Below are 17,305 nucleotides of genomic sequence, written 5' to 3' on the forward strand. Positions count from 1 at the left end.
GAAAAATTTATTTACAGTTGAATTTAACTTATATTACCAACATACATTTGTTACTCGAAACGAAAAAAGCCCGCAAAATGTGAACTCGCTAGATGAATCTGGGATCAAGATATATGGAAAAATCAATTTACAGTTCGATTTAACTTATATTACAAACATACATTAGATACTTAAAACATACATTTGTTACGCGAAACGAAGAAAACCCGCAAAATGTGAACTCGCTAGATGAATCTGGGATCGAGATATATAAGAAAAATTTTTGTTTCCAGTTCGATTTAACTTATATTACAAACATACATTTGTTACGCGAAACGAAGAAAACCCGCAAAATGTGAACTAGCTAGATGAATCTGGGATCGAGACATATAAGAAAAATGTTTGTTTACAGTTCGATTTAACTTATATTACCAACATACATTAGATACTTGAAACCAAGAAAACCCGCAAAATGTGAACTCGCTAGATGAATATGGGATCAAGATATATGGAAAAATCAATTTACAGTTCGATTTAACTTATATTACAAACATACATTAGATACTTAAAACATACATTTGTTACGCGAAACGAAGAAAACCCGCATAATGTGAACTCGCTAGATGAATCTGGGATCGAGATATATAAGAAAAATTTTTGTTTACAGTTCGATTTAACTTATATTACAAACATACATTTGTTACGCGAAACGAAGAAAACCCGCAAAATGTGAACTCGCTAGATGAATCTGGGATCGAGATATATAAGAAAAATTTTTGTTTACAGTTCGATTTAACTTATATTACCAACATACATAAGATACTTGAAACGAAGAAAACCCGCAAAATGTGAACTCGCTAGATGAATCTGGGATCGAGATATTTATGAAAAATTTTTGTTTACGGTTCGATTTAACTTATATTACCAACATACATTAGATACTTGAAACCAAGAAAACCCCCAAAATGTGAACTCGCTAGATGAATCTGGGATCGAGATATTTATGAAAAATTTTTGTTTACGGTTCGATTTAACTTATATTACTAACATACATTAGATACTTGAAACGAAGAAAACCGGCAAAATGTGAACTCGCTAGATGAATCTGGGATCGAGATATTTATGAAAAATTTTTGTTTACGGTTCGATTTAACTTATATTACCAACATACATTAGATACTTGAAACGAAGAAAACCGGCAAAATGTGAACTCGCTAGATGAATCTGGGATCGAGATATTTATGAAAAATTTTTGTTTACGGTTCGATTTAACTTATATTACCAACATACATTAGATACTTGAAACGAAGAAAACCGGCAAAATGTGAACTCGCTAGATGAATCTGGGATCGAGATATTTATGAAAAATTTTTGTTTACGGTTCGATTTAACTTATATTACCAACATACATTAGATACTTGAAACCAAGAAAACCCCCAAAATGTGAACTCGCTAGATGAATCTGGGATCGAGATATTTATGAAAAATTTTTGTTTACGGTTCGATTTAACTTATATTACCAACATACATTAGATACTTGAAACGAAGAAAACCCGCAAAATGTGAACTCGCTAGATGAATCTGGGATCGAGATATTTATGAAAAATTTTTGTTTACGGTTCGATTTAACTTATATTACCAACATACATTAGATACTTGAAACGAAGAAAACCGGCAAAATGTGAACTCGCTAGATGAATCTGGGATCGAGATATTTATGAAAAATTTTTGTTTACGGTTCGATTTAACTTATATTACCAACATACATTAGATACTTGAAACGAAGAAAACCCGCAAAATGTGAACTCGCTAGATGAATCTGGGATCGAGATATTTATGAAAAATTTTTGTTTACGGTTCGATTTAACTTATATTACCAACATACATTAGATACTTGAAACGAAGAAAACCGGCAAAATGTGAACTCGCTAGATGAATCTGGGATCGAGATATTTATGAAAAATTTTTGTTTACGGTTCGATTTAACTTATATTACCAACATACATTAGATACTTGAAACGAAGAAAACCGGCAAAATGTGAACTCGCTAGATGAATCTGGGATCGAGATATTTATGAAAAATTTTTGTTTACGGTTCGATTTAACTTATATTACCAACATACATTAGATACTTGAAACGAAGAAAACCGGCAAAATGTGAACTCGCTACATGAATCTGTGATCGAGATATTTATGAAAAATTTTTGTTTACGGTTCGATTTAACTTATATTACCAACATACATTAGATACTTGAAACGAAGAAAACCCGCAAAATATGAACTCGCTAGATGAATCTGGGATCGAGATATTTATGAAAAATTTTTGTTTACGGTTCGATTTAACTTATATTACCAACATACATTAGATACTTGAAACGAAGAAAACCCGCAAAATGTGAACTCGCTAGATGAATCTGGGATCGAGATATTTATGAAAAATTTTTGTTTACGGTTCGATTTAACTTATATTACCAACATACATTAGATACTTGAAACGAAGAAAACCCGCAAAAAGTGAACTCGCTAGATGAATCTGGGATCGAGATATTTATGAAAAATTTTTGTTTACGGTTCGATTTAACTTACATTACCAACATACATTAGATACTTGAAACCAAGAAAACCCGCAAAATGTGAACTCGCTAGATGAATCTGGGATCGAGATATTTATGAAAAATTTTTGTTTACCGTTTGATTTAACTTATATTACCAACATACATTAGATACTTGAAACGAAGAAAACCGGCAAAATGTGAACTCGCTAGATGAATCTGGGATCGAGATATTTATGAAAAATTTTTGTTTACCGTTTGATTTAACTTATATTACCAACATACATTAGATACTTGAAACGAAGAAAACCGGCAAAATGTGAACTCGCTAGATGAATCTGGGATCGAGATATATAAGAAAAATTTTTGTTTACATTTCGATTTAACTTATATTACCAACATACATTAGATACTTGAAACAAAGAAAACCCGCAAAATGTGAACTCGCTAGATGAATCTGGGATCGAGATATTTATGAAAAATTTTTGTTTACGGTTCGATTTAACTTATATTACCAACATACATTAGATACTTGAAACGAAGAAAACCCGCAAAATGTGAACTCGCTAGATGAATGTTGGATCGAGATATTTATGAAAAATTTTTGTTTACGGTTCGATTTAACTTATATTACCAACATACATTAGATACTTGAAACGAAGAAAACCGGCAAAATGTGAACTCGCTAGATGAATCTGGGATCGAGATATTTATGAAAAATTTTTGTTTACGGTTCGATTGAACTTATATTACCAACGTACATTAGATACTTGAAACCTAGAAAACCCGCAAAATGTGAACTCGCTAGATGAATCTGGGATCGAGATATTTATGAAAAATTTTTGTTTACGGTTCGATTTAACTTATATTACCAACATACATTAGATACTTGAAACGAAGAAAACCCGCAAAATGTGAACTCGCTAGATGAATCTGGGATCGAGATATTTATGAAAAATTTTTGTTTACGGTTCGATTTAACTTATATTACCAACATACATTAGATACTTGAAACGAAGAAAACCCGCAAAATGTGAACTCGCTAGATGAATCTGGGATCGAGATATTTATGAAAAATTTTTGTTTACGGTTCGATTTAACTTATATTACCAACATACATTAGATACTTGAAACCAAGAAAACCCCCAAAATGTGAACTCGCTAGATGAATCTGGGATCGACATATTTATGAAAAATTTTTGTTTACGGTTCGATTTAACTTATATTACCAACATACATTAGATACTTGAAACCAAGAAAACCCCCAAAATGTGAACTCGCTAGATGAATCTGGGATCGAGATATTTATGAAAAATTTTTGTTTACGGTTCGATTTAACTTATATTACCAACATACATTAGATACTTGAAACGAAGAAAACCCCCAAAATGTGAACTCGCTAGATGAATCTGGGATCGAGATATTTATGAAAAATTTTTGTTTACGGTTCGATTTAACTTATATTACTAACATACATTAGATACTTGAAACGAAGAAAACCGGCAAAATGTGAACTCGCTAGATGAATCTGGGATCGAGATATTTATGAAAAATTTTTGTTTACGGTTCGATTTAACTTATATTACCAACATACATTAGATACTTGAAACGAAGAAAACCGGCAAAATGTGAACTCGCTAGATGAATCTGGGATCGAGATATTTATGAAAAATTTTTGTTTACGGTTCGATTTAACTTATATTACCAACATACATTAGATACTTGAAACGAAGAAAACCGGCAAAATGTGAACTCGCTAGATGAATCTGGGATCGAGATATTTATGAAAAATTTTTGTTTACGGTTCGATTTAACTTATATTACCAACATACATTAGATACTTGAAACCAAGAAAACCCCCAAAATGTGAACTCGCTAGATGAATCTGGGATCGAGATATTTATGAAAAATTTTTGTTTACGGTTCGATTTAACTTATATTACCAACATACATTAGATACTTGAAACGAAGAAAACCCGCAAAATGTGAACTCGCTAGATGAATCTGGGATCGAGATATTTATGAAAAATTTTTGTTTACGGTTCGATTTAACTTATATTACCAACATACATTAGATACTTGAAACGAAGAAAACCCGCAAAATGTGAACTCGCTAGATGAATCTGGGATCGAGATATTTATGAAAAATTTTTGTTTACGGTTCGATTTAACTTATATTACCAACATACATTAGATACTTGAAACCAAGAAAACCCCCAAAATGTGAACTCGCTAGATGAATCTGGGATCGAGATATTTATGAAAAATTTTTGTTTACGGTTCGATTTAACTTATATTACTAACATACATTAGATACTTGAAACGAAGAAAACCGGCAAAATGTGAACTCGCTAGATGAATCTGGGATCGAGATATTTATGAAAAATTTTTGTTTACGGTTCGATTTAACTTATATTACCAACATACATTAGATACTTGAAACGAAGAAAACCGGCAAAATGTGAACTCGCTAGATGAATCTGGGATCGAGATATTTATGAAAAATTTTTGTTTACGGTTCGATTTAACTTATATTACCAACATACATTAGATACTTGAAACGAAGAAAACCGGCAAAATGTGAACTCGCTAGATGAATCTGGGATCGAGATATTTATGAAAAATTTTTGTTTACGGTTCGATTTAACTTATATTACCAACATACATTAGATACTTGAAACGAAGAAAACCGGCAAAATGTGAACTCGCTAGATGAATCTGGGATCGAGATATTTATGAAAAATTTTTGTTTACGGTTCGATTTAACTTATATTACCAACATACATTAGATACTTGAAACGAAGAAAACCCGCAAAATGTGAACTCGCTAGATGAATCTGGGATCGAGATATTTATGAAAAATTTTTGTTTACGGTTCGATTTAACTTATATTACCAACATACATTAGATACTTGAAACGAAGAAAACCGGCAAAATGTGAACTCGCTAGATGAATCTGGGATCGAGATATTTATGAAAAATTTTTGTTTACGGTTCGATTTAACTTATATTACCAACATACATTAGATACTTGAAACGAAGAAAACCGGCAAAATGTGAACTCGCTAGGTGAATCTGGGATCGAGATATTTATGAAAAATTTTTGTTTACGGTTCGATTTAACTTATATTACCAACATACATTAGATACTTGAAACGAAGAAAACCGGCAAAATGTGAACTCGCTACATGAATCTAGGATCGAGATATTTATGAAAAATTTTTGTTTACGGTTCGATTTAACTTATATTACCAACATACATTAGATACTTGAAACCTAGAAAACCCGCAAAATGTGAACTCGCTAGATGAATCTGGGATCGAGATATTTATGAAAAATTTTTGTTTACGGTTCGATTTAACTTATATTACCAACATACATTAGATACTTGAAACCAAGAAAACCCGCAAAATGTGAACTCGCTAGATGAATCTAGGATCGAGATATTTATGAAAAATTTTTGTTTACGGTTCGATTTAACTTATATTACCAACATACATTAGATACTTGAAACGAAGAAAACCGGCAAAATGTGAACTCGCTAGATGAATCTTGGATCGAGATATTTCTGAAAAATTTTTGTTTACGGTTCGATTTAACTTATATTACCAACATACATTAGATACTTGAAACGAAGAAAACCGGCAAAATGTGAACTCGCTAGATGAATCTGGGATCGAGATATTTATGAAAAATTTTTGTTTACGGTTCGATTTAACTTATATTACCAACATACATTAGATACTTGAAACGAAGAAAACCCGCAAAATGTGAACTCGCTAGATGAATCTGGGATCGAGATATTTATGAAAAATTTTTGTTTACGGTTCGATTTAACTTATATCACCAACATACATTAGATACTTGAAACCAAGAAAACCCGCAAAATGTGAACTCGCTAGATGAATCTTGGATCGAGATATTTATGAAAAATTTTTGTTTACGGTTCGATTTAACTTATATTACCAACATACATTAGATACTTGAAACGAAGAAAACCGGCAAAATGTGAACTCGCTAGATGAATCTGGGATCGAGATATTTATGAAAAATTTTTGTTTACGGTTCGATTTAACTTATATTACCAACATACATTAGATACTTGAAACGAAGAAAACCGGCAAAATGTGAACTTGCTAGATGAATCTGGGATCGAGATATATAAGAAAAATTTTTGTTTACAGTTCGATTTAACTTATATTACCAACATACATTAGATACTTGAAACCAAGAAAACCCGCAAAATGTGAACTCGCTAGATGAATCTGGGATCGAGATATTTATGAAAAATTTTTGTTTACGGTTCGATTTAACTTATATTACCAACATACATTAGATACTTGAAACCTAGAAAACCCGCAAAATGTGAACTCGCTAGATGAATCTGGGATCGAGATATATAAAAAAAATTTTTGTTTACAGTTCGATTTAACTTATTTTACAAACATACATTTGTTACGCGAAACGAAGAAAACCCGCAAAATGTGAACTCGCTAGATGAATCTGGGATCGAGATATATAAGAAAAATTTTTGTTTACATTTCGATTTAACTTATATTACCAACATACATTAGATACTTGAAACCTAGAAAACCCGCAAAATGTGAACTCGCTAGATGAATCTGGGATCGAGATATTTATGAAAAATTTTTGTTTACGGTTCGATTTAACTTATATTACCAACATACATTAGATACTTGAAACGAAGAAAACCCGCAAAATGTGAACTCGCTAGATGAATCTGGGATCGAGATATTTATGAAAAATTTTTGTTTACGGTTCGATTTAACTTATATTACCAACATACATTAGATACTTGAAACGAAGCAAACCGGCAAAATGTGAACTCGCTAGATGAATCTGGGATCGAGATATTTATGAAAAATTTTTGTTTACGGTTCGATTTAACTTATATTACCAACATACATTAGATACTTGAAACCTAGAAAACCCGCAAAATGTGAACTCGCTAGATGAATCTGGGATCGAGATATTTATGAAAAATTTTTGTTTACGGTTCGATTTAACTTATATTACCAACATACATTAGATACTTGAAACCAAGAAAACCCCCAAAATGTGAACTCGCTAGATGAATCTGGGATCGAGATATTTATGAAAAATTTTTGTTTACGGTTCGATTTAACTTATATTACCAACATCCATTAGATACTTGAAACCTAGAAAACCCGCAAAATGTGAACTCGCTAGATGAATCTGGGATCGAGATATTTATGAAAAATTTTTGTTTACGGTTCGATTTAACTTATATTACCAACATACATTAGATACTTGAAACCAAGAAAACCCGCAAAATGTGAACTCGCTAGATGAATCTAGGATCGAGATATTTATGAAAAATTTTTGTTTACAGTTCGATTTAACTTATATTACACCAACATACATTAGATACTTGAAACGAAGAAAACCGGCAAAATGTGAACTCGCTAGATGAATCTGGGATCGAGATATATAAGAAAAATTTTTGTTTACAGTTCGATTTAACTTATATTACCAACATACATTAGATACTTGAAACCAAGAAAACCCGCAAAATGTGAACTCGCTAGATGAATCTGGGATCGAGATATTTATGAAAAATTTTTGTTTACGGTTCGATTTAACTTATATTACACCAACATACATTAGATACTTGAAACGAAGAAAACCGGCAAAATGTGAACTAGCTAGATGAATCTGGGATCGAGATATATAAGAAAAATTTTTGTTTACAGTTCGATTTAACTTATATTACCAACATACATTAGATACTTGAAACCAAGAAAACCCGCAAAATGTGAACTCGCTAGATGAATCTGGGATCGAGATATTTATGAAAAATTTTTGTTTACGGTTCGATTTAACTTATATTACCAACATACATTAGATACTTGAAACCTAGAAAACCCGCAAAATGTGAACTCGCTAGATGAATCTGGGATCGAGATATATAAGAAAAATTTTTGTTTACAGTTCGATTTAACTTATTTTACAAACATACATTTGTTACGCGAAACGAAGAAAACCCGCAAAATGTGAACTCGCTAGATGAATCTAGGATCGAGATATTTATGAAAAATTTTTGTTTACGGTTCGATTTAACTTATATTACCAACATACATTAGATACTTGAAACGAAGAAAACCGGCAAAATGTGAACTCGCTAGATGAATCTTGGATCGAGATATTTCTGAAAAATTTTTGTTTACGGTTCGATTTAACTTATATTACCAACATACATTAGATACTTGAAACGAAGAAAACCGGCAAAATGTGAACTCGCTAGATGAATCTGGGATCGAGATATTTATGAAAAATTTTTGTTTACAGTTCGATTTAACTTATATTACACCAACATACATTAGATACTTGAAACGAAGAAAACCGGCAAAATGTGAACTCGCTAGATGAATCTGGGATCGAGATATTTATGAAAAATTTTTGTTTACGGTTCGATTTAACTTATATTACCAACATACATTAGATACTTGAAACGAAGAAAACCGGCAAAATGTGAACTCGCTAGATGAATCTGGGATCGAGATATTTATGAAAAATTTTTGTTTACGGTTCGATTTAACTTATATTACCAACATACATTAGATACTTGAAACGAAGAAAACCGGCAAAATGTGAACTCGCTAGATGAATCTGGGATCGAGATATTTATGAAAAATTTTTGTTTACGGTTCGATTTAACTTATATTACCAACATACATTAGATACTTGAAACCAAGAAAACCCGCAAAATGTGAACTCGCCAGATGAATCTGGGATCGAGATATTTATGAAAAATTTTTGTTTACGGTTCGATTTAACTTATATTACCAACATACATTAGATACTTGAAACGAAGAAAACCCGCAAAATGTGAACTCGCTAGATGAATCTGGGATCGAGTTATTTATGAAAAATTTTTGTTGACGTTTCGATTTAACTTATATTACCAACATACATTAGATACTTGAAACGAAGAAAACCGGCAAAATGTGAACTCGCTAGATGAATCTGGGATCGAGATATTTATGAAAAATTTTTGTTTACGGTTCGATTTAACTTATATTACCAACATACATTAGATACTTGAAACGAAGAAAACCGGCAAAATGTGAACTCGCTAGATGAATCTGGGATCGAGATATTTATGAAAAATTTTTGTTTACGGTTCGATTTAACTTATATTACCAACATACATTAGATACTTGAAACGAAGAAAACCGGCAAAATGTGAACTCGCTAGATGAATCTGGGATCGAGATTTTTATGAAAAATTTTTGTTTACGGTTCGATTTAACTTATATTACCAACATACATTAGATACTTGAAACGAAGAAAACCGGCAAAATGTGAACTCGCTAGATGAATCTGGGATCGAGATATTTATGAAAAATTTTTGTTTACGGTTCGATTTAACTTATATTACCAACATACATTAGATACTTGAAACGAAGAAAACCGGCAAAATGTGAACTCGCTAGATGAATCTGGGATCGAGATATTTATGAAAAATTTTTGTTTACGGTTCGATTTAACTTATATTACCAACATACATTAGATACTTGAAACGAAGAAAACCGGCAAAATGTGAACTCGCTAGATGAATCTGGGATCGAGATATTTATGAAAAATTTTTGTTTACGGTTCGATTTAACTTATATTACCAACATACATTAGATACTTGAAACGAAGAAAACCGGCAAAATGTGAACTCGCTAGATGAATCTGGGATCGAGATATTTATGAAAAATTTTTGTTTACGGTTCGATTTAACTTATATTACCAACATACATTAGATACTTGAAACGAAGAAAACCGGCAAAATGTGAACTCGCTAGATGAATCTGGGATCGAGATATTTATGAAAAATTTTTGTTTACGGTTCGATTTAACTTATATTACCAACATACATTAGATACTTGAAACGAAGAAAACCGGCAAAATGTGAACTCGCTAGATGAATCTGGGATCGAGATATATAAGAAAAATTTTTGTTTACGGTTCGATTTAACTTATATTACCAACATACATTAGATACTTGAAACGAAGAAAACCGGCAAAATGTGAACTCGCTAGATGAATCTGGGATCGAGATATTTATGAAAAATTTTTGTTTACGGTTCGATTTAACTTATATTACCAACATACATTAGATACTTGAAACGAAGAAAACCCGCAAAATGTGAACTCGCTAGATGAATCTGGGATCGAGATATTTATGAAAAATTTTTGTTTACGGTTCGATTTAACTTATATCACCAACATACATTAGATACTTGAAACCAAGAAAACCCGCAAAATGTGAACTCGCTAGATGAATCTTGGATCGAGATATTTATGAAAAATTTTTGTTTACGGTTCGATTTAACTTATATTACCAACATACATTAGATACTTGAAACGAAGAAAACCGGCAAAATGTGAACTCGCTAGATGAATCTGGGATCGAGATATTTATGAAAAATTTTTGTTTACGGTTCGATTTAACTTATATTACCAACATACATTAGATACTTGAAACGAAGAAAACCGGCAAAATGTGAACTTGCTAGATGAATCTGGGATCGAGATATATAAGAAAAATTTTTGTTTACAGTTCGATTTAACTTATATTACCAACATACATTAGATACTTGAAACCAAGAAAACCCGCAAAATGTGAACTCGCTAGATGAATCTGGGATCGAGATATTTATGAAAAATTTTTGTTTACGGTTCGATTTAACTTATATTACCAACATACATTAGATACTTGAAACCTAGAAAACCCGCAAAATGTGAACTCGCTAGATGAATCTGGGATCGAGATATATAAAAAAAATTTTTGTTTACAGTTCGATTTAACTTATTTTACAAACATACATTTGTTACGCGAAACGAAGAAAACCCGCAAAATGTGAACTCGCTAGATGAATCTGGGATCGAGATATATAAGAAAAATTTTTGTTTACATTTCGATTTAACTTATATTACCAACATACATTAGATACTTGAAACCTAGAAAACCCGCAAAATGTGAACTCGCTAGATGAATCTGGGATCGAGATATTTATGAAAAATTTTTGTTTACGGTTCGATTTAACTTATATTACCAACATACATTAGATACTTGAAACGAAGAAAACCCGCAAAATGTGAACTCGCTAGATGAATCTGGGATCGAGATATTTATGAAAAATTTTTGTTTACGGTTCGATTTAACTTATATTACCAACATACATTAGATACTTGAAACGAAGCAAACCGGCAAAATGTGAACTCGCTAGATGAATCTGGGATCGAGATATTTATGAAAAATTTTTGTTTACGGTTCGATTTAACTTATATTACCAACATACATTAGATACTTGAAACCTAGAAAACCCGCAAAATGTGAACTCGCTAGATGAATCTGGGATCGAGATATTTATGAAAAATTTTTGTTTACGGTTCGATTTAACTTATATTACCAACATACATTAGATACTTGAAACCAAGAAAACCGGCAAAATATGAACTCGCTAGATGAATCTGGGATCGAGATATTTATGAAAAATTTTTGTTTACGGTTCGATTTAACTTATATTACCAACATCCATTAGATACTTGAAACCTAGAAAACCCGCAAAATGTGAACTCGCTAGATGAATCTGGGATCGAGATATTTATGAAAAATTTTTGTTTACGGTTCGATTTAACTTATATTACCAACATACATTAGATACTTGAAACCAAGAAAACCCGCAAAATGTGAACTCGCTAGATGAATCTAGGATCGAGATATTTATGAAAAATTTTTGTTTACAGTTCGATTTAACTTATATTACACCAACATACATTAGATACTTGAAACGAAGAAAACCGGCAAAATGTGAACTCGCTAGATGAATCTGGGATCGAGATATATAAGAAAAATTTTTGTTTACAGTTCGATTTAACTTATATTACCAACATACATTAGATACTTGAAACCAAGAAAACCCGCAAAATGTGAACTCGCTAGATGAATCTGGGATCGAGATATTTATGAAAAATTTTTGTTTACGGTTCGATTTAACTTATATTACCAACATACATTAGATACTTGAAACCTAGAAAACCCGCAAAATGTGAACTCGCTAGATGAATCTGGGATCGAGATATATAAGAAAAATTTTTGTTTACAGTTCGATTTAACTTATTTTACAAACATACATTTGTTACGCGAAACGAAGAAAACCCGCAAAATGTGAACTCGCTAGATGAATCTGGGATCGAGATATATAAGAAAAATTTTTGTTTACATTTCGATTTAACTTATATTACCAACATACATTAGATACTTGAAACCTAGAAAACCCGCAAAATGTGAACTCGCTAGATGAATCTGGGATCGAGATATTTATGAAAAATTTTTGTTTACGGTTCGATTTAACTTATATTACCAACATACATTAGATACTTGAAACCAAGAAAACCGGCAAAATATGAACTCGCTAGATGAATCTGGGATCGAGATATTTATGAAAAATTTTTGTTTACGGTTCGATTTAACTTATATTACCAACATACATTAGATACTTGAAACCTAGAAAACCCGCAAAATGTGAACTCGCTAGATGAATCTTGGATCGAGATATTTATGAAAAATTTTTGTTTACGGTTCGATTTAACTTATATTACCAACATACATTAGATACTTGAAACCAAGAAAACCCGCAAAATGTGAACTCGCTAGATGAATCTAGGATCGAGATATTTATGAAAAATTTTTGTTTACGGTTCGATTTAACTTATATTACCAACATACATTAGATACTTGAAACGAAGAAAACCGGCAAAATGTGAACTCGCTAGATGAATCTTGGATCGAGATATTTCTGAAAAATTTTTGTTTACGGTTCGATTTAACTTATATTACCAACATACATTAGATACTTGAAACGAAGAAAACCGGCAAAATGTGAACTCGCTAGATGAATCTGGGATCGAGATATTTATGAAAAATTTTTGTTTACAGTTCGATTTAACTTATATTACACCAACATACATTAGATACTTGAAACGAAGAAAACCGGCAAAATGTGAACTCGCTAGATGAATCTGGGATCGAGATATTTATGAAAAATTTTTGTTTACGGTTCGCTTTAACTTATATTACCAACATACATTAGATACTTGAAACGAAGAAAACCGGCAAAATGTGAACTCGCTAGATGAATCTGGGATCGAGATATTTATGAAAAATTTTTGTTTACGGTTCGATTTAACTTATATTACCAACATACATTAGATACTTGAAACGAAGAAAACCGGCAAAATGTGAACTCGCTAGATGAATCTGGGATCGAGATATTTATGAAAAATTTTTGTTTACGGTTCGATTTAACTTATATTACCAACATACATTAGATACTTGAAACCAAGAAAACCCGCAAAATGTGAACTCGCCAGATGAATCTGGGATCGAGATATTTATGAAAAATTTTTGTTTACGGTTCGATTTAACTTATATTACCAACATACATTAGATACTTGAAACGAAGAAAACCCGCAAAATGTGAACTCGCTAGATGAATCTGGGATCGAGTTATTTATGAAAAATTTTTGTTGACGGTTCGATTTAACTTATATTACCAACATACATTAGATACTTGAAACGAAGAAAACCGGCAAAATGTGAACTCGCTAGATGAATCTGGGATCGAGATATTTATGAAAAATTTTTGTTTACGGTTCGATTTAACTTATATTACCAACATACATTAGATACTTGAAACGAAGAAAACCGGCAAAATGTGAACTCGCTAGATGAATCTGGGATCGAGATATTTATGAAAAATTTTTGTTTACGGTTCGATTTAACTTATATTACCAACATACATTAGATACTTGAAACGAAGAAAACCGGCAAAATGTGAACTCGCTAGATGAATCTGGGATCGAGATATATAAGAAAAATTTTTGTTTACGGTTCGATTTAACTTATATTACCAACATACATTAGATACTTGAAACGAAGAAAACCGGCAAAATGTGAACTCGCTAGATGAATCTGGGATCGAGATATTTATGAAAAATTTTTGTTTACGGTTCGATTTAACTTATATTACCAACATACATTAGATACTTGAAACGAAGAAAACCCGCAAAATGTGAACTCGCTAGATGAATCTGGGATCGAGATATTTATGAAAAATTTTTGTTTACGGTTCGATTTAACTTATATCACCAACATACATTAGATACTTGAAACCAAGAAAACCCGCAAAATGTGAACTCGCTAGATGAATCTTGGATCGAGATATTTATGAAAAATTTTTGTTTACGGTTCGATTTAACTTATATTACCAACATACATTAGATACTTGAAACGAAGAAAACCGGCAAAATGTGAACTCGCTAGATGAATCTGGGATCGAGATATTTATGAAAAATTTTTGTTTACGGTTCGATTTAACTTATATTACCAACATACATTAGATACTTGAAACGAAGAAAACCGGCAAAATGTGAACTTGCTAGATGAATCTGGGATCGAGATATATAAGAAAAATTTTTGTTTACAGTTCGATTTAACTTATATTACCAACATACATTAGATACTTGAAACCAAGAAAACCCGCAAAATGTGAACTCGCTAGATGAATCTGGGATCGAGATATTTATGAAAAATTTTTGTTTACGGTTCGATTTAACTTATATTACCAACATACATTAGATACTTGAAACCTAGAAAACCCGCAAAATGTGAACTCGCTAGATGAATCTGGGATCGAGATATATAAAAAAAATTTTTGTTTACAGTTCGATTTAACTTATTTTACAAACATACATTTGTTACGCGAAACGAAGAAAACCCGCAAAATGTGAACTCGCTAGATGAATCTGGGATCGAGATATATAAGAAAAATTTTTGTTTACATTTCGATTTAACTTATATTACCAACATACATTAGATACTTGAAACCTAGAAAACCCGCAAAATGTGAACTCGCTAGATGAATCTGGGATCGAGATATTTATGAAAAATTTTTGTTTACGGTTCGATTTAACTTATATTACCAACATACATTAGATACTTGAAACGAAGAAAACCCGCAAAATGTGAACTCGCTAGATGAATCTGGGATCGAGATATTTATGAAAAATTTTTGTTTACGGTTCGATTTAACTTATATTACCAACATACATTAGATACTTGAAACGAAGCAAACCGGCAAAATGTGAACTCGCTAGATGAATCTGGGATCGAGATATTTATGAAAAATTTTTGTTTACGGTTCGATTTAACTTATATTACCAACATACATTAGATACTTGAAACCTAGAAAACCCGCAAAATGTGAACTCGCTAGATGAATCTGGGATCGAGATATTTATGAAAAATTTTTGTTTACGGTTCGATTTAACTTATATTACCAACATACATTAGATACTTGAAACCAAGAAAACCGGCAAAATATGAACTCGCTAGATGAATCTGGGATCGAGATATTTATGAAAAATTTTTGTTTACGGTTCGATTTAACTTATATTACCAACATCCATTAGATACTTGAAACCTAGAAAACCCGCAAAATGTGAACTCGCTAGATGAATCTGGGATCGAGATATTTATGAAAAATTTTTGTTTACGGTTCGATTTAACTTATATTACCAACATACATTAGATACTTGAAACCAAGAAAACCCGCAAAATGTGAACTCGCTAGATGAATCTAGGATCGAGATATTTATGAAAAATTTTTGTTTACAGTTCGATTTAACTTATATTACACCAACATACATTAGATACTTGAAACGAAGAAAACCGGCAAAATGTGAACTCGCTAGATGAATCTGGGATCGAGATATATAAGAAAAATTTTTGTTTACAGTTCGATTTAACTTATATTACCAACATACATTAGATACTTGAAACCAAGAAAACCCGCAAAATGTGAACTCGCTAGATGAATCTGGGATCGAGATATTTATGAAAAATTTTTGTTTACGGTTCGATTTAACTTATATTACCAACATACATTAGATACTTGAAACCTAGAAAACCCGCAAAATGTGAACTCGCTAGATGAATCTGGGATCGAGATATATAAGAAAAATTTTTGTTTACAGTTCGATTTAACTTATTTTACAAACATACATTTGTTACGCGAAACGAAGAAAACCCGCAAAATGTGAACTCGCTAGATGAATCTGGGATCGAGATATATAAGAAAAATTTTTGTTTACATTTCGATTTAACTTATATTACCAACATACATTAGATACTTGAAACCTAGAAAACCCGCAAAATGTGAACTCGCTAGATGAATCTGGGATCGAGATATTTATGAAAAATTTTTGTTTACGGTTCGATTTAACTTATATTACCAACATACATTAGATACTTGAAACCAAGAAAACCGGCAAAATATGAACTCGCTAGATGAATCTGGGATCGAGATATTTATGAAAAATTTTTGTTTACGGTTCGATTTAACTTATATTACCAACATACATTAGATACTTGAAACCTAGAAAACCCGCAAAATGTGAACTCGCTAGATGAATCTGGGATCGAGATATTTATGAAAAATTTTTGTTTACGGTTCGATTTAACTTATATTACCAACATACATTAGATACTTGAAACCAAGAAAACCCGCAAAATGTGAACTCGCTAGATGAATCTAGGATCGAGATATTTATGAAAAATTTTTGTTTACGGTTCGATTTAACTTATATTACCAACATACATTAGATACTTGAAACGAAGAAAACCGGCAAAATGTGAACTCGCTAGATGAATCTTGGATCGAGATATTTCTGAAAAA

This window comes from Lycorma delicatula, chromosome 13 (assembly GCF_047948215.1).
Source record: "Lycorma delicatula isolate Av1 chromosome 13, ASM4794821v1, whole genome shotgun sequence".
In the NCBI taxonomy this organism is placed as follows: domain Eukaryota; kingdom Metazoa; phylum Arthropoda; class Insecta; order Hemiptera; family Fulgoridae; genus Lycorma; species Lycorma delicatula.